This window comes from Pan troglodytes, chromosome 20, assembly GCF_028858775.2.
Source record: "Pan troglodytes isolate AG18354 chromosome 20, NHGRI_mPanTro3-v2.0_pri, whole genome shotgun sequence".
Classification (NCBI taxonomy): domain Eukaryota; kingdom Metazoa; phylum Chordata; class Mammalia; order Primates; family Hominidae; genus Pan; species Pan troglodytes.
The window spans coordinates 57228890-57245158 of NC_072418.2; the positions used below are offsets into that span (position 1 = coordinate 57228890).

The 16269-nt window shown below is 48.4% G+C and overlaps 1 long non-coding RNA gene across 1 annotated transcript in view; it reads right to left on the reverse strand.

The window, feature by feature from the left end:
- Positions 1 to 16269, reverse strand: part of LOC104003451 (uncharacterized) — a 27288-nt gene continuing 11019 nt past the window's right edge. The window contains exons 2-3 of the long non-coding RNA XR_001711918.4: positions 9602 to 9718; positions 1 to 1004 (exon numbers count right to left, since the gene is read on the reverse strand). This is a non-coding gene — a long non-coding RNA (uncharacterized LOC104003451). The remainder of the gene's footprint in view (positions 1005 to 9601; positions 9719 to 16269) is intronic.

Genomic DNA, 16269 nt, shown 5'->3' on the forward strand with positions numbered 1-16269 from the left:
TAAATTCTCTTTTATTTATGAAAAATACATAATACATGTTTGGTAAAGTGATCAAACTTTCTTGATCAAGATATCAAAAGAAAGACCCAAGATTTTATTTTCTATTTCTTTTTTTTTTTTTTGAGACGGAGTCTCGCCCTGTCACCCAGGCTGGAGTGCAGTGGCTCGATCTCAGCTCACTGCAAGCTCCACCTCCCAGGTTCACGCCATTCTCCTGCCTCAGCCTCCCGAGTAGCTGGGACTACAGGCACCCGCCACCACGCCTGGCTAATTTTTTGTATTTTTAGTAGAGGCGGGGTTTCACCATGTTAGCTAGGATGGTCTCGATCTCCCGACCTTGTGATCCACCCGCTTCGGCCTCCCAAAGTGCTGGGATTACAGGCGTGAGCCACCGCGTCCGGCCAAGATTTTATTTTCTATTTCTTTTTTTTTCTTTTTTTTTTTTTGAGACGGAGTCTTGCTCTGTCACCCAGGCTGGAGTGCAGTGGCTCAATCTCAGCTCACTGCAAGCTCCGCCTCCCGGGTTCACGCCATTCTCCTGCCTCAGCCTCCCGAGTAGCTGGGACTACAGGTGCCCGCCACCATGCCTGGCTAATTTTTTGTATTTTTAGTAGAGATAGGGTTTCACTGTGGTCTCAATCTCCTGACCTCCTGATCCACCCGCCTCGGCCTCCCAAAGTGCTGAGATTACAGGCGTGAGCCACCGCGCCCGGCCTCTCTTTATTTCTATATGTATCAGTTAGCTATTGCTGTGTAACAAATCACCTCAAAGGGAGCAGCTTCAAACAACACACGTTTATTATCCTGCGATTTCCGTGAATCAGGGATCTGAGCACAGCCCGGCCGGGTCTTCAGCTTCAGGGTCTCTCCCGGGCTGCAATCAAGGGGCCAGCAGCTTTGTGGCCATCTCAAGGTTCTGTTGATTTCATGGTGTTGCTGGCAGTTCAGTTCTTTGCTGACTCTTGGCCAGAAGCCACCCCTCAGTTCCTTGCCATGAAAGTTTTCTGCAACAGGATAGTTTGTTTCATCAAAGTATGCAAACTAAGCAGGCAAAAAGAGTCTGCTAACAGAATGCAAGTCACACAATCATCCTTAAAAGGACGGGATTACATGACGCTATAAATACCAGGAGGTGAGGATTATTGGGGACCATCTGGGAGGCTGCCTACCACACCGCACAAGGCAAACCTTATGAATATGTATGGATTATATAGGTTGCTTTCAGGCTTCCACCAAAAATAGGATTGCCTTACAGCTCTACCAGCCTAGGACCCACCCCAGCAGGTGCGGCTTCCTTGTTTTAAGGGAGCAGAGACAGAGGGTTCCTTATATCCCACAGCCAAGCCCTACAGGCACAGCAGGGCAGCTGCTTAAGGTGGAGAGGGAGTCTAACCGGTTTTCTTACCATGCTTAGGGCAGAAAGCATGATCTCTATTTTGCCATGTAAGACTCACCACTGAGCAGTCCCTCTCTTTCCTCTGTATTACACTGACACTTCACATAAACCTCTAAACCTCATATAACCTCTAAGCAGAGACAGGCTTTATACAGGAATTTAGCCAGAATGCCACATTATTTTTCCTTGTTGCAGAGAGTAGCGTCTATCTTATGGGAAGAGTCATAGAAAGGCCCTGCAGAATTTGCTGTAAGAAAATAGTCAGGCCAGTCCAGGCGCCGTGGCTCACGCCTGTAATCCCAGCACTTTGGGAGGCCGAGGCAGGTGGATCACGAGGTCAGGAGATCGAGACCATCCTGGCCAACATGGTGAAACCCCATCTCTACTAAAAATACAAAAAATTAGCCGGGTGTGTTGGCGGTTGCCTGTAGTCTCAGCTACTCAGGAGGCTGAGGCAGGAGAATGGCGTGAACTCGGGAGGTGGAGCTTGCAGTGAGCGGAGATCGCACCACTGCGCTCCAGCCTGGGCCACAGAGCGAGACTCCATCTCAAAAAAACAAAAAAAAAAAAACAAAAAAAAAAAAAAAAAAGAAAGAAAAGAAAATGGTCAGGCCGGGCGTGGTGGCTCATGCCTATAATCCCAGCACTTTAGGAGGCTGAGGCAGGTGGATCATGACGTCAGGAGTTCGAGACCAGCCTGGCCAACATGGTGAAACCCCGTCTCTACTAAAAATACAAAAAAAAATTAGCCAGGCGTGGGGGCAGGCGCCTGTAATCCCAGCTACTTGGGAGGCTCAGGCAGGAGAATAGCTAAAACCTGAGAGGTGGAGATTGCAGTGAGCCGAGACCGCACCACTGTACTCCAGCCTGAACAACAGAGGGAGACCCCATTTCAAAAAAAAAAAAAAAAGAGGCCGGGTGTGGTGGCTCACGCCTGTAATCCCAGCACTTTGGGAGGCCAAGGCGGGCGGATCACCTGAGGTCGGGAGTTCGAGACCAGCCTGACCAACACGGAGAAACCCCATCTCTACTAAAAAATACAAAATTAGCTAGGCGTGGTGGAGCATGCCTGTAATCCCAGCTACTCGGGAGGCTAAGACAGGAGAATCGCTTGAACCCGGGAGGCAGAGGCTGCAGTGAGCTGAGGTTGTGCCACTGCATTCCAGCCTGGTCGGCAGAGCAAAACTCCATCTCAAAAAAAAAAAAAAAAAAAAAAAGGCTGGGCGTGGTGACTCCCGTCTGTAATCCCAGCACTTTCGGAGGCCGAGGTTGGCAGATCATGAGGTCAGGAGATCAAGACCATCCTGGCCAACATGATGCAACCCCATCTCTACTAAAAATACAAAAATTAACTGGGTGTGGTGGCGCATGCCTGTAATCCCAGCTACTTGGGAGGCTGAGGCAGGAGAATCACTTGAACCAGGGAGTCAGAGAGTGCAGTGACGGGAGATCTCACCACTGCACTCCAGCCTGGGCAACACAGCCAGACTCCATCTCTTTAAAAAAAAAAAAAAAAGGCCCACATGGGGCCGTGTGATGGGGGATCCCACTCTCCACCTCAAAGGATAGAATGGATTCCACCTTTCCCTCCACAGAGGAAGGCAGAACCAGACTTCCCACTAAGACTCAGACTGACAGGGACCTCTTTCCAAGTAGCAAAAAGGTTCATACATGGAAAGCGGAAAATGACAAATTATGACTTGCCACGGTGCATAGCAGCCAAGGTGGTTCCCAAAATAAAACCTCTTCCCACACACTTTGTGCCAGGTGCCCCACGTCTTTTTTTTTTTTGTAATTTAAGGAGATCGACAAATCTGGGGTGAGAAGGTTGGTAGAGGCTGAGTTTTTCCTTCAACATCTTATTATAAAAATTTTTCAAGCATAGAGAAGAGTTGAAAGAATCTTAGAATGAATACCCCATCCACACCACCCAGACACCCAGACTCAACCATTCACAATTTTTTTTCTTTTTCGAGACAGAGTCCCGCTCTGTCGCCCAGGCTAGAGTGCAGTGGCATGATCTTGACTCACTGCAACCTCTGCCTCCCGGGTTGAAGCGATTCTCCTGCCTCAACCTCCCACATAGCTGGGATTGCAGGTGTCTGCCACCATGCCCAGCTAAATTTTTTTTGTATTTTTAGTAGAAACGGGGTTTCACCATGTTGGCCAGGCTAGTTTCGAACTCCTGACCTCAAGTGATCTGCCCGCCTCGGCTTCCCAAAGTGCTGGGATTACAGGCATGAACCAACATACCCAGCTAATTTTTGTATTTTTAGTAGAAACAGGGTTTCATTATGTTGACCAGGCTGGTCTTGAACTCTTGACCTATTGATCTGCCCACCTCGGCCTCCCAAAGTGCTGGGATTTTCAGGTGTGAGCCACCACACCCAGCCGTTGCACACATCTTAAGTACACCATTAACTGTGTGGGTTTTTTTGTTTGTTTTATTTATTTATTATTTATTTATTTATTGAGCCAGAGTCTCGCTCTGTCACCAGGCTGGAGTGCAGTGGCACGATCTCGGCTCAAGCGATTCTCGGGTTCAAGCGATTCTCCTGCCTCAGTCTCCGGAGCAGTTGGGACTACAGGTGCCTGCCACCACGCCTGGCTAATTTTTGTATTTTTAGTAGAGACAGGGTTTCACCATGTTGGCCAAGATTGTCTCGATCTCTTGACCTCGTGATCCGCCTGCCTCGGCCTCCCAAAGTACTGGGATTACAGGCGTGAGCCACCACTCCCGGCCTAAGCGTGTTTTAAAATTATATACCGAAGCCCCTATGGAGACATAGAATATGGCCATTGTCACAGCAAGCTCCCAAATGCACCTGCCCAGTCACATCCTGCCTTTACTCCCCTGGAGGCCACCACTCTTCTGATATTATTTTTTTTTCACTGTAGACTAATTTAGACTGTTCTGGGACTTCACGCAAGCAGAATCATAAACTCTCAGAAAACTGAACTCTCCTCTCTGGCTTCTTCCACGCAGCTCAATGTTTCTGAGATTCACCCGTGCTGCTGCGTATGTGCACAGTCCGTTCATTTTCACTGCGGAGCAGGATTGCATTGTACGGGGTTCCGTGGTTTATTTATCCTTTCTTCCGCTGATGAACACCTGGCTGTTTCCAGTCTTGGGGGCTCTTGTGAACAAAGCTACTGTTAACATTTCTATTTATTTATTTATTTTTGAGACAAAGTCTTGCTCTCTCGCCCAGGGTGGAGTGCAGTGGCGCGATCTTGGCTCGCTGCAACCTCCGCCTCATGGTGCGAGCGATGAGCGATTCTCTGCCTCAGCCTCCCGAGTAGCTGGGATTACAGGCATTTGCCACCGCACCTGGCTAATTTTTTTTTTTTTTTTTTTTTTTTTTTTTGTATTTTAGTAGAGACGGGGTTTCACCATGTTGGCCAGGCTGGTCTCCAACTCCTGACCTCAGGTGATCCACCCATCTCAGCCTCCCAAAGTGCTGGGATTACAGGCGTGAGCCACCGCGCCCGGCCAACAAGTCTTTCCATCACACCTTTCATGTGCAAACCAACCAGTCCAGAGCCCAGCCCCCAGCCACCTCCATTTCTGAGCTCTCACACTCAGGGCTGCTGTGCACCTGCCTTCATCACCCAGGGCCAGGAACCAGACCACTAGAGTGGGCCCAATGCCCCAGGCCCTACTGAAATTATTCAAATTAGCTAATCATAAACCTGTTTACCCTGCCCCACCCACTCATTCCTGCAAAAACCAAATCAAGCTCTTGCCCTCTCTCCGCCCTCACTCCCTCTGCCTCTGATCCCTCGCGCTCCCAAGTGTGGCCTGCATGCTCCCTCGGCCCTGGTGCTCTCTGGGTGTCCTGCCTGGCCTGGCGTGTCCCTTCCTCTTGAGAACTGTGACAAACTGTCTTCTCAGTGGTCCATCTCATCTGCTGGGCCCCCCATACCTATGTATGAAAACATCTGGAAGCCGGGCGCGGTGGCTTACGCCTGTAATCCCAGCACTTTGGGAGGCTGAGGCAGGTGGATCATGAGGTTAGTGTCACGTGAGTCCGTGTGAAGAGTCCACCAAACAGGCTTTGTGTGAGCAACAAGGCTGTTTATTTCACCTGGGTGCAGGCGGGCTGAGTCCGAAAACAGAGTCAGTAAAGGGTGGTGGGATTATCATTAGTTCTTACAGGTTTGGGGACAGGCGGTGGAGTTAGGAGCAATGCTTTGTGGGCAGGGGGTGGATCTCACAAAGTACATTCTCAAGGGTGGGGAGAATTACAAAGAACCTTCTTAAGGGTGGGAGAGATTACAAAGAACCTTCTTAAGGGTGGGGAAGATTACAAAGTACATTGATCAGTTAGGGTGGGGCAGAAACAAATCACAATGGTGGAATGTCATCAGCTAAGGCTATTTTCCCTTCTTTTGTGGATCTTCGGTTGCTTCAGGCCATCTGGATGTATAGATGCAGGTCACAGGGCATAGGATGGCTTAGCTTGGGCACAGAGGCCTGACAGGAGTTCAAGAGCAGCCTGGCCAAGATGGTGAAACCCCATTTCTACTAAAAATACAAAGAATTAGCCAGGTGTGGTGGCATGCAACTGTAGTCCCAGCTACTCAGGAGGCTGAGGCAGGAGAATTGCTTGAACCCAGGAGGCGGAGGTTGCAGTGAGCCGAGATCGCACCATTGCACTCCAGCCTGGGCGACAGAGCGAGACTCTGTCTCAAAAAAAAAAAAAGAAAGAAAGAAAAGAAAAGAAAAAAGAAATACATTGGGTTTGGAAGGCCGAGGAGGGCGGATCACAAGATCAGGGGTTCAAAACCAGCCTGATCAACATGGTGAAACCCTGTCTATACTGAAAATACAAAAATTAGCCAGGCATGGTAGCGCATGCCTGTAGTCCCAGCTACTCAGGAGGCTGAGGCAGGAGAATCGCTTGAACCCGGGAGGCGGAGGTTGCAGTGAGCCGAGATCATGCCATTGCACTCCAGCCTGGGCTACAGAGTGAGACTCTGTCTCAAAAAAAAAAAAAGAAAGAAATACATTGGTGTGGTTCAGAAAGGTGGAACAACACAAAGGGTGGGGTGAGGGGTGCAATTTAAACATTTTCTGATTGACAATTGGTTGAGTTTTCTCTGAAGACCCGGAATCAATAGAAAGGAAATGTTCAGGTTAAGCTAAAGGATTGTGGAGACCAAGTTTTATTGTGCAGAGGAAGCTGACTTCAGAGAGAGAGGGCAGGGTGTAAAATGCTTCTTACAGGACCTAAAAGAGTGCCTGGGCCGGCCACGGTGGCTCACACCTGTAATCCCAGCAACTTTGGGAGGTCGAGGCAGGCGGATCACCTGAGGTCGGGAGTTCAAAACCAGCCTGACCAACATGGAGAAACCCTGTCTCTACTAAAAAATACAAAATTAGCTGGGCGTGGTGGTGCATGCCTGTAATCTCAGCTAGTTGGGAGGCTGAGGCAGGAGAATTGCTTGAACCCAGGAGGTGGAGGTTGCGGTAAGCCGAGATTGTGCCATTGCACTCCAGCCTGGGCAAAAAGACTGAAACTCTGTCTCAAAAAAAAAAAAAAAAAGAGTGCCTGGCTCTCCTGGGCCTGGAAAGGAAGAAGGGAAAACAAAGGGGAAAAGGGGTTCTCTAAAAGAATGTGGATTTTTCCCGCAAGAGACTTTGCAGGGCAATTTCAAAATATGGCAGAGAAACCTGTTTTGGGGTAAAATATTTTTATTTTCTTCCTTGTGTTGTAATGCTATGCCAGAGTCAGATTGGAAAGTAAGTCACACCATAGAGGATTAAATACAACCCATCTGATGAGAATTTATGGTTTGTAAGGCATGACTCCTCAAACGCCTTAGGTAGGAATTTGGGCAAGATAAAAAAATCAGAGCTTAGTTCTCAGGGGTCATGGCGGGACAACAGGAGACAGCGTCTCACCCATATTTAAAAAAAAAAAAAAAAGTGCAATGCCGGCTGGGCATGGTGCCTCACGCCTGTAATCCCAGCACTTTGGGAGGCCAAGAGGGTGGATCACCTCAGGTCAGGAGTTCAAGATCAGCCTGGCCAACTTGACAAAACCCCGTCTCTACTAAAAATACAAAAATTACCTGGCTGTGATGGCATGCACCTGTAGTCCCAGCTACTGGGGAGGTCGAGGCAGGAGAATTGCTTGAACCCAGGAGGCGGAGGTTGCAGTGAGCTGAGATGGTGCCACTGCACTCCAGCCAGGGTGACAAGAGTGAAAACTCCGCCTCAAAAAAAAAAAAAGAATATTACAGTGAAAACCTAGATAGTTATCACCTGGATTCTAGTCTACTGTTAATCTTTTCTCCTTCCTTCCTTCCTTCTCTCTCTCTTTTTCCTTCCCTTTCTTTCTTTCCTTCCTTTCTCTCTCTTTCTTTCCTTTCTCTCCCTTCCTTCTCTCTTTCTCTTTCTTTCTTTCTTTCCTTTCTCTCTTTCTTTCTTTCCTTTCCTTTCCCTTCCCTTCCCTTCCCTTCCTTTCCCTTTCCCTCCCTCCCTCCCTCCCTCCCTCTCTCTCTTTCTAAGACAGGGTCTGGCTATGTTGTCCCGGCTACAGTGTAGTGGTTATTCACAGGTGCAATCATACCCACAGAGCAGCCTTGAACTTCTAGGCTCCAGTGATCCTCCTGCACCAGCCTCCTGAGTTGCTGGGAGCACAGACTCATGCCACTGTACCTTGCTTCATATTTATCTTCATTTGCCTTATTACCTATCCCTCCATCCATCCGTCTTATTTTCTTTTGTGATTAACTTCAAAAAGAGACTGCAGACACCACTACACTTTCTCCCAATACTAAGCATGCACCTCATTAACATTTTTCAGTAAAATTTTTATAGAGTGGAGTGCACAAATCTTTTTTTTTTTCTTTGAGATGGAGTTTCACTCTTTCTCCCAGGCTAGAGTGCAGTGGTGTGATAGCTCACTACAACTTCCACCTCCTGGGTTCAAGCGATTTTCCTGCCTCAGCCTCCCGAGTAGCTGGGATTACCGGCATGCACCACCACAGCCGGCTAATTTTTGTATGTTTAGCAGAGACGGGGTTTCGTCATGTTGGCCAGGCTGGTCTGGAACTCCTGACCTCAGGCGATCCACCTGCCTCGGCCTCCCAAAGTGCTGGGATTACAGGTGTGAGCCGCTGTGCCTGGCCTGAAATGCACAAATCTTACGTGAGCAACAAATGCAGACACTGGTACAAAACGAACCCTCATCAAGATACAGAACGAGGCCCTTTATCCCAGAAAGTTCCCCCAGCCCCCTTCCCAGTCACCCTGACCCTACTCACCCAGAGGCAACCACTGTTCTTATTATTTTTGCTACCATATGTTAATTCTGTGTGTTTGGAAAATCATCTAACTGAACTCATACAGTGCATCCTCCTTTGTGTCTGACACTCAGCACAATAATTTTGAGACCTACCCATATTGCTGCATGCATTATTAGCTTGTGCCTTTTCATTGCTAAGTAGTATTCCATTCTGTGGCTATATTACCTATCTTGGTCCATTCCCCTGTTGATAGGCATACAGGATGTTTCTAGCCTGAGGCTATTAGGAATAAAGCTGCTGTAAACAGTCTTGCACAATTCTTGGTGTGGATAAATATTTTCCTTTCTTTTGGGTAAAAGTAGAATTGTTGGCCGGGCATGGTGGCTCACGCGTGTAATCCCAGCACTTTGGGAGGCCTAGGTGGGCAGATCACATGAGGTCAGGAGTTTGAGACCAGCCTGGCCAACATGGTGAAACCCCGTCTCTACTAAAAATACAAAAATTAGCCAGGCATGGTGGTGTACACCTGTAGTCCCAGCTACTTGGGAGGCTGAGGCAGAATAATCACTTAAACCTGGGAGGCAGAGGTTGCAGTGAGCCGAGATCATGCCATTGCACTCCAGCTTGGTGACACAGTGAGACTCCATCTAAAAAACAAACAAACAAAAAAGAGTAGAATTGTTGGGTCATGGGATAGGTGTGGGCTTAGATTTGTAAGAAGCTGCCAGGCCTTTTCCTACAGGGTTTGTACCCTTTACTCTCTCATCAATAATGTATAACACTTGGGTACTTCATTCCTGGAATCTTTGGATCTCAGGCCTGCTTTGGGCTGTTGGTATTTCACTGTGGTTGAATGCAGCTCTATTAGTCAGATTTGTCCAAAGAAAGAAAACCAAAGAGATATATAAAGAGATACCAGCAGAGGTTTATTATGAGAACTTTTCTTACACAATTCTGGAGGCTGAGGAGTCCCATGACATGCTGTCCATAAGCTGAAGAAGCAGGAAAGCTGGTGGTGTCATTCGGTCTGAGGCTAAAGGCATGAGGACCAGGAAGTTTGATGTCCTAGGGCAAGAGAAAATGGATGTGCTGGTTAGGAAAACACAGTGAATTCGCCCTTCCTCTGCTTTTTGTTCTATTCGAGCCTCCAGCAGATTGGATGAGGCCCGCCCACATTGGTGAGGGAGAACTTCTTTACTCAGTCTACTGATTCAAATGCTCACCTCTTCCAGAAACACCCCCACAGACACATCCAGAAATAATGTCTTACCAGCTATCTGGGCATCCCTTAGGCCAGTCAAGTTGACGCATAAAATTAACCATGACATCAGCTTATTTAATAAACTGGCTATATCTGCATATTTGCTCATTTGCCTAATGAGTTATCTCTATCATGCTCGGTGAAAGCAGAGATTTTCACTCCTTTAGTTCACTGCTGAATTCCCAGGGCCTAGAACAATGCCTGGCACCTAGTAGCTGTCCAATAAACAAATACTTGGGGAATGAACAAACCAATGAATGTACGGATTCTTTTTTATTATTAATAGATCCCAGGGCTTACTTAACACAGCCTGGCAGCTATTAAACATGTAATCGAAAGAAAGGAGGGGAAAAGTAAGGAAGAAGGAAGGTAGCAATGAAGGAAAGAAGGAAGGAGGGAAGAAAGGAAGGGAGAGAGAGAGGAAGGAAAGAAGGAAGAAAGGGAGGGAGGAAGGAGGGGAGGGAGGAAGGGAGGGAGGGAGGAAGGAAGGAAGGGGGGAGGGAGGGAGGAAGGAAGGAAGGGAGGGAGGAGGAAGGAAGGAAGGGAAGGGGGAGGGAGGGAGGGAGGGAGAAAGGAAGGGAGGGAGGCAGGGAGGGAGGGAGGAAGGAAGGAAGGAAGGGGGAGGGAGGGAGGGAGGAAGAAAGGAAGGAAGGGGGGAGGGAGGGAGGGAGGAAGGAAGTGGGGGAGGGAGGGAGGGAGGAAGAAAGGAAGGAAGGGGGAGGGAGGGAGGGAGGAAGGAAGGAAGGAAGGGGGAGGGAGGGAGGGAGGAAGAAAGGGAGGAAGGGGGGAGGGAGGAAGGAAGGAAGGAAGGGGGAGGGAGGGAGGGAGGAAGGAAGTGGGGGAGGGAGGGAGGGAGGAAGAAAGGAAGGAAGGGGGGAGGGAGGGAGGGAGGAAGGAAGGGAGGAAGGGAGAAGGAGGAAGGAAGGAAGGCCAGAAGGCAGGAAGGGGGAGGGAGGGAGGGAGGGAAAGAGGAAGGAAGGAAGGAAGGAAGGAGGGAAGGAAGGAAGGAAGGGGGAGGGAGGGAGGGAAAGAGGAAAGAAGGAAGGAAGGAAGGGAGGCGGGGAGGGAGGGAAAGATCATAAGGATGACTGAACATCTGAAGGCTGAACAGCTTTACGTATTTATGCCTTTTCTGGTCATTTTCTTATGTATTTGTGAATTCATTCACTTACTTTGCTTTCCTCCTATTTGGGAGATGTCACTGTAGTCATTTTTAAAAATCAACAACCGTCACCCTCGTAATAATTCGCGAGCACTTGTTAAGCACTTTGTCAGCAAACACTTCCCTTCACTCGATCTCCACAACAACCCTGTGGAATCAGTTAAGGTTGCTCTTTCTTTCTTTCTTTTTTTTTTTTTAAACAGAGTTTCACTCTTGTTGCCCAGGCTGGAGTGAAGTGGTGTGATCTTGGCTCACTGCAACCTCTGCCTCCCGAATTCAAGCGATTCTCCTGCCTCAGCCTCCTGAGTCGCTGGGATCACAGGCACGTGCCACCACGCTCAGCTAATTTTCGTTATTTTTAGTAGAGACTGGGTTTCGCCATGTTGGCCAGGCTGGTCTCGAACTCCTGACCTCAGCTGATCCCCCCGATCTTGGTCTCCCAAAGTGCTGGGATTACAGGCGTGAGCCACTGGGCCTGGCCAAGGTTATTATTTTCATCCTATTTATGTGAACCAAAAGCACAGAGTTGAGAAAATTGTCTAAGGTCACCGAGCTAGTAAGGAGCTGAGCCAGGGTTGAAACCAGATAATGTGGCTGCAAAGCATGAACTCTTAGTCATGCCAATCATGAACTAAAGAGCGTCCTTCATTTGTGTCTCTGTTCAAATATCATCCAAATGGAGAGAGAGACATTCCCTGAGCACCTTCTATTATATAAGTAGCAACCACCAGGCGTGGTGGCTCACGCCTGTAATCCCAGCACTTTGGGAGGCCGAGGCAGGTGGATCATGAGGTCAGGAGTTCAAGACAAGCCTGGCCAAGATGGTGAAACCCCGTCTCTACTAAAAATACAAAAAATTAGCTGGGTGTGATGGCGGGCACCTGTAATCCCAGCTACTCGGGAGGCTGAGGCAGATAATTGCTTGAACCGGGGAGGTGGAGGTTGCAGTGAACCAAGATCACGCCACTGCACTCCAGCCTGGACAACAGAGCAAGACTCTGTCTCAAAAAAAAAAAAAAAAGTAGTGACCACCTCATCCCCACCACATCCACTCACATCTATGTGTTGCTTCCTCTTACCTGATAGTATAGACTCAGCTCACCTGTTCATTCCTCAATTTTCTACCTTCTGTACTCCAGCGGTTTTAGTTGTGCCAACGGGAGACTTTGTCTTTTTTGCTTATGCCTGTTTCTCCAGAACATGCAGCGGTGCCTGGGACATAGTAGGCACTCAATACGTGTGTGGGGAACAGGTACATCATTGAAGCACAGCTGTTAGCACAGCACACATGGTCCTGATTTATTGAGAACCTACTATGTGCTAGGCACAGGACCAAGCAGTTGGAAATCTCTCCTGGCATTCTTACAGCCACTCAGTTAAGCAGGCAAGTCTCCCAAAGCTTAAGCCGTGGGAAGCGCATGCTGAGTCCTTCAGCCAGGAGCTGTCCTTGCCTTCTGTCAGCAGAAGCTGGTCAGGAGGCCTTCCTGGAGGAGGCAGCATCACTGCCTCCCCCAGTCTTCCCTCCCATCCCTGTGGCTGCTCCTTCTCAGTCTCATTGTGGGCCCCTCTTTCTCCACTTGTCCCTTTCATGCCTGTACTACTCCATGTCTGGCTAGACCAGAGCTTATAAACCAGCCAGCTCCAACCCACAGACAGGTTTTATTTGGCCCACACAGCATTTTTTTTTTCATTTGAATTAGTTTTAACATTTAAAAGCTGAGGGATTTTGCTTTTAAAAATATCCAGATTTCTGCCTTCTCTTGGAAATTTGGAACATCTGGTGGTGCCAGGTCCCTCTTCCCATATGGCAAGCGTTGGCTGAAACGAAATAGCAACAGCCATGTTCTCTGAGCTACCCTCTACCAGGGGGTTTGCATGCGTCCCAAGCCGTGAATGAACACCTGTAGAGCTTGAGATGGTTTAGGGGTGGTATTCAGCCAAGGGCTCTAGAAATACCCAAGGGCCACCTGGAATGACCGTTTGTTTTCCTCAGCAGAAACAGACCCAGGGAACCACGGCCGGAGAAGGTAGAGATAATACATTTCTGTCAGGCAGCATTGCAGATGTCCCATGCAGGAGGATGGATGTCCTGGGTTTAATCGATGCAGGCTAAGCCATTCTCTAAAGAGGCTTGCCTTCTGGGGCCCAAAACACATGTGAGGGAGACAGAGAGGTGGGGACAGAAAGAGCCAGAGTAAAGCAGAGAGAGAGAGAGAAAGAGATAAAGAGGGAGAGAGAGACAGAGAGAGAGAGAGACAAAGAGAGACAGACAAAGAGAGAGAGAGAGAGAAACAGAGAGAGAGAGACAAAGAGAGAGAGAGACAAAGACAGAGAGAGACAGAGAGAGACAAAGAGAGAGACAGAGAGAGAAAGAGAGAGAGACAAAGAGAGAGAGAGACAAAGACAGAGAGAGACAGAGAGAGACAAAGAGAGAGACAGAGAGAGAGAGAGAGAGACAAAGAGAGAGAGACAGAGAGACAGAGAGAGAGACAAAGAGATAGAGAAAGAGAGAGAGACAAAGAGAGAGAGACAGAGAGAGAGACAAAGACAGAGAGAGACAGAGAGACAAAGAGAGAGAGAAAGAGAGACAAAGAGAGAGAGACAGAGAGAGAGACAGAGAGAGACAGAGAGAGTGAGAGAGAGAGAGAGTCCATCAATTTAAAGTCTTTTTCTAGGGGAATGAAGGGGAATGGCGTATGTGGTGACTATGGGGGGTGTGCGTGTGTGTGTGTGTATGTGTGTGTGTGTATTTCATGTAAGAAAGCAGCATGCTGAGGACACAGCAGCAAGAACAAAGCAATGAGCTACCCCTGGAAGCCAATATAACTTACTTCTACTTAGTAACATTTACCCCTTTTCTTTTTTAAGACAGAGTCTCACTCTGTCGCCCAGGCTGGAGTACAGTGGCACAATCTCAGCTCACCGCAACCTCTGCCTCCCAGGTTCAAGCTATTCTCATGCCTTGGCCTCCTGAGTAGCTGGGATTACAGGCACACATTGCCATGTCCAGATAATATTTTTGTATTTTTAGTAGAGACAGGGTATTTTTTTTTTTTTGAGACAGAGTCTTGCTCTGTCACCCAGGCCGGAGTGCAATGACACAATCTCGGCTCACTGCAACCTCTGCCTCCCAGGTTCAAGCAATTCTCCTGTCTCAGCCTCCCGAGTAGCTGTGACTATGGGAGTGTGCCATCACACCCAGCTAATTTTTGTATTTTTACTGGAGATGGGGCTTCACCATGTTGGCCAGGCTGGTCTCGAACTCCTGACCTCGTGATCCGCCCGCCTTGGCCTCCCAAAGTGCTGGGATTACAGGCATGAGCCACCATGCCTGGCCTGTTTGTTTATTTTTTTGAGTTGGAGTCGTGCTCTGTTGTCCAGGCTGGAGAGCAGTGGCACAATCTCAGTTCACTGCAACCTCCACCTCCTGGATTCAAGCAATTCTCTTGTCTCAGCCTCCCAAGTAGCTGGGATTACAGGCACACACCACCATGCCAGGCTAATTTTTTTGCATTTTTAGTAGAGACGAGGTTTCGCCATGTTGGCCAGACTGGTCTCGAATTCCTGACCTCAGGTGATCCACTGGCCTCGGCCTCCCAAAGTGCTGGAATTACAGGCGTGAGCCACCGGGCCTGGCCGAGACAGGGTTTTACCATGTTGGCCAAGTTGGTCTCGAACTCCTGACCTCAAGTGATCTGCCCACCTCCACCTCCCCAAGTGCTGGGATTACAGGCTCGAGCCACTGCGCCTGGCCCCCAGTTACCCCTTTTCTAACACCAACCCAGATTGTTCTCTGCAATTCAGGATTCATGTTTCTCAGGTGGCAATCCAAGATCCATTAGCCAGCCACAAAACAATTTAGAAGGTTGTGACCAGATTTGAATTACAAAATAGAAGTAACAGAGGATAGAAATTATCCAAGAGCATTGCACATAGTGGTCAGAAACTTTTTACTTCGTGTGTGTGTGTGTGTGTGTGTGTATATACTAGATCATAATGTAAAATGTATTTCTCACTGTGGGTTGCAGCCCTATCAGTTGGAAACCACTCATCTAGAATATTATCCATATGGAGAGGGCTGATGCAGGGCCAAATGATGGAGGGTATAAACTCAGGGCTGAGGGTGTGACTTGATTCTATGGGCAACATGGAGCCACTGAGCTCTATTGGGTTGCACAGTCACCACCAGCACCTCACTGTCCTGCACTCTGATGTACACATGCCCAACTGTGCACATCATGACATTTGGAATTCTTCCCATTAGCAAATCCTGCTGCTACAACAAACACTGGCTGTGGACACGATGCAAGAGATTGTCAGAACAAGAGTTTTAGAATATACTAATCTTAGCCCTAAAGGGTTAAGCCTTCATTTTACAGACAGAAAAAGAGGGACTCCAAGATGAAAAACTACTTGCCTAGGGTCACTTAATACACCTCTAACTGCTCATCTCGGGATCTTCTTCATCCCCAACCCCCATGTAGGCCACCTGGTTGGGAATGGTGGAGAACATGACTCTAGCCAGAACCAGAGAAAGCTGAAGAAGACCTAGGGTAGTGATGAGAGAGGGTGTGTGTGTGTGTGTGTGTGTGTGAGAGAGAGAGAGAGATAAGGCGCCTATTCTCACTCTCCCATTTCATCATCAATACCTTCACCAATATCACTATCCTCCTCCTCACCATCATCATCATCGTCCTCATCACCATCATCACCACCATCATCATCATCATTATCATCATGACATGTCAACATAATCTTGTCTTCACCACCATCATCATCATCATCATCATCATCATCATCACTATCATCATCATCATATCTTCATCTTCACCATCATCATCACCATCACCACCACCACCAGCATCACCATCACCAACATCATCACCACCATCACCACCACCACCACCACCACCATCACCATCACCAACATCATCACCACCATCACCACCACCACCATCACCACCATCACCATCACCAACATCACCACCACCATCACCATCATCACCATCACCATCGTCAACACCACCACCACCACCATCACCATCATCACCATCACCATCGTCATCACCACCATCACCATCACCATCATCACCACCACCACTATCATTTTCACCATCACCATCACCACCATCACCACCATCATGACATCATATCACCAACATAATCACCACCATCATTGTCATCACCACCACC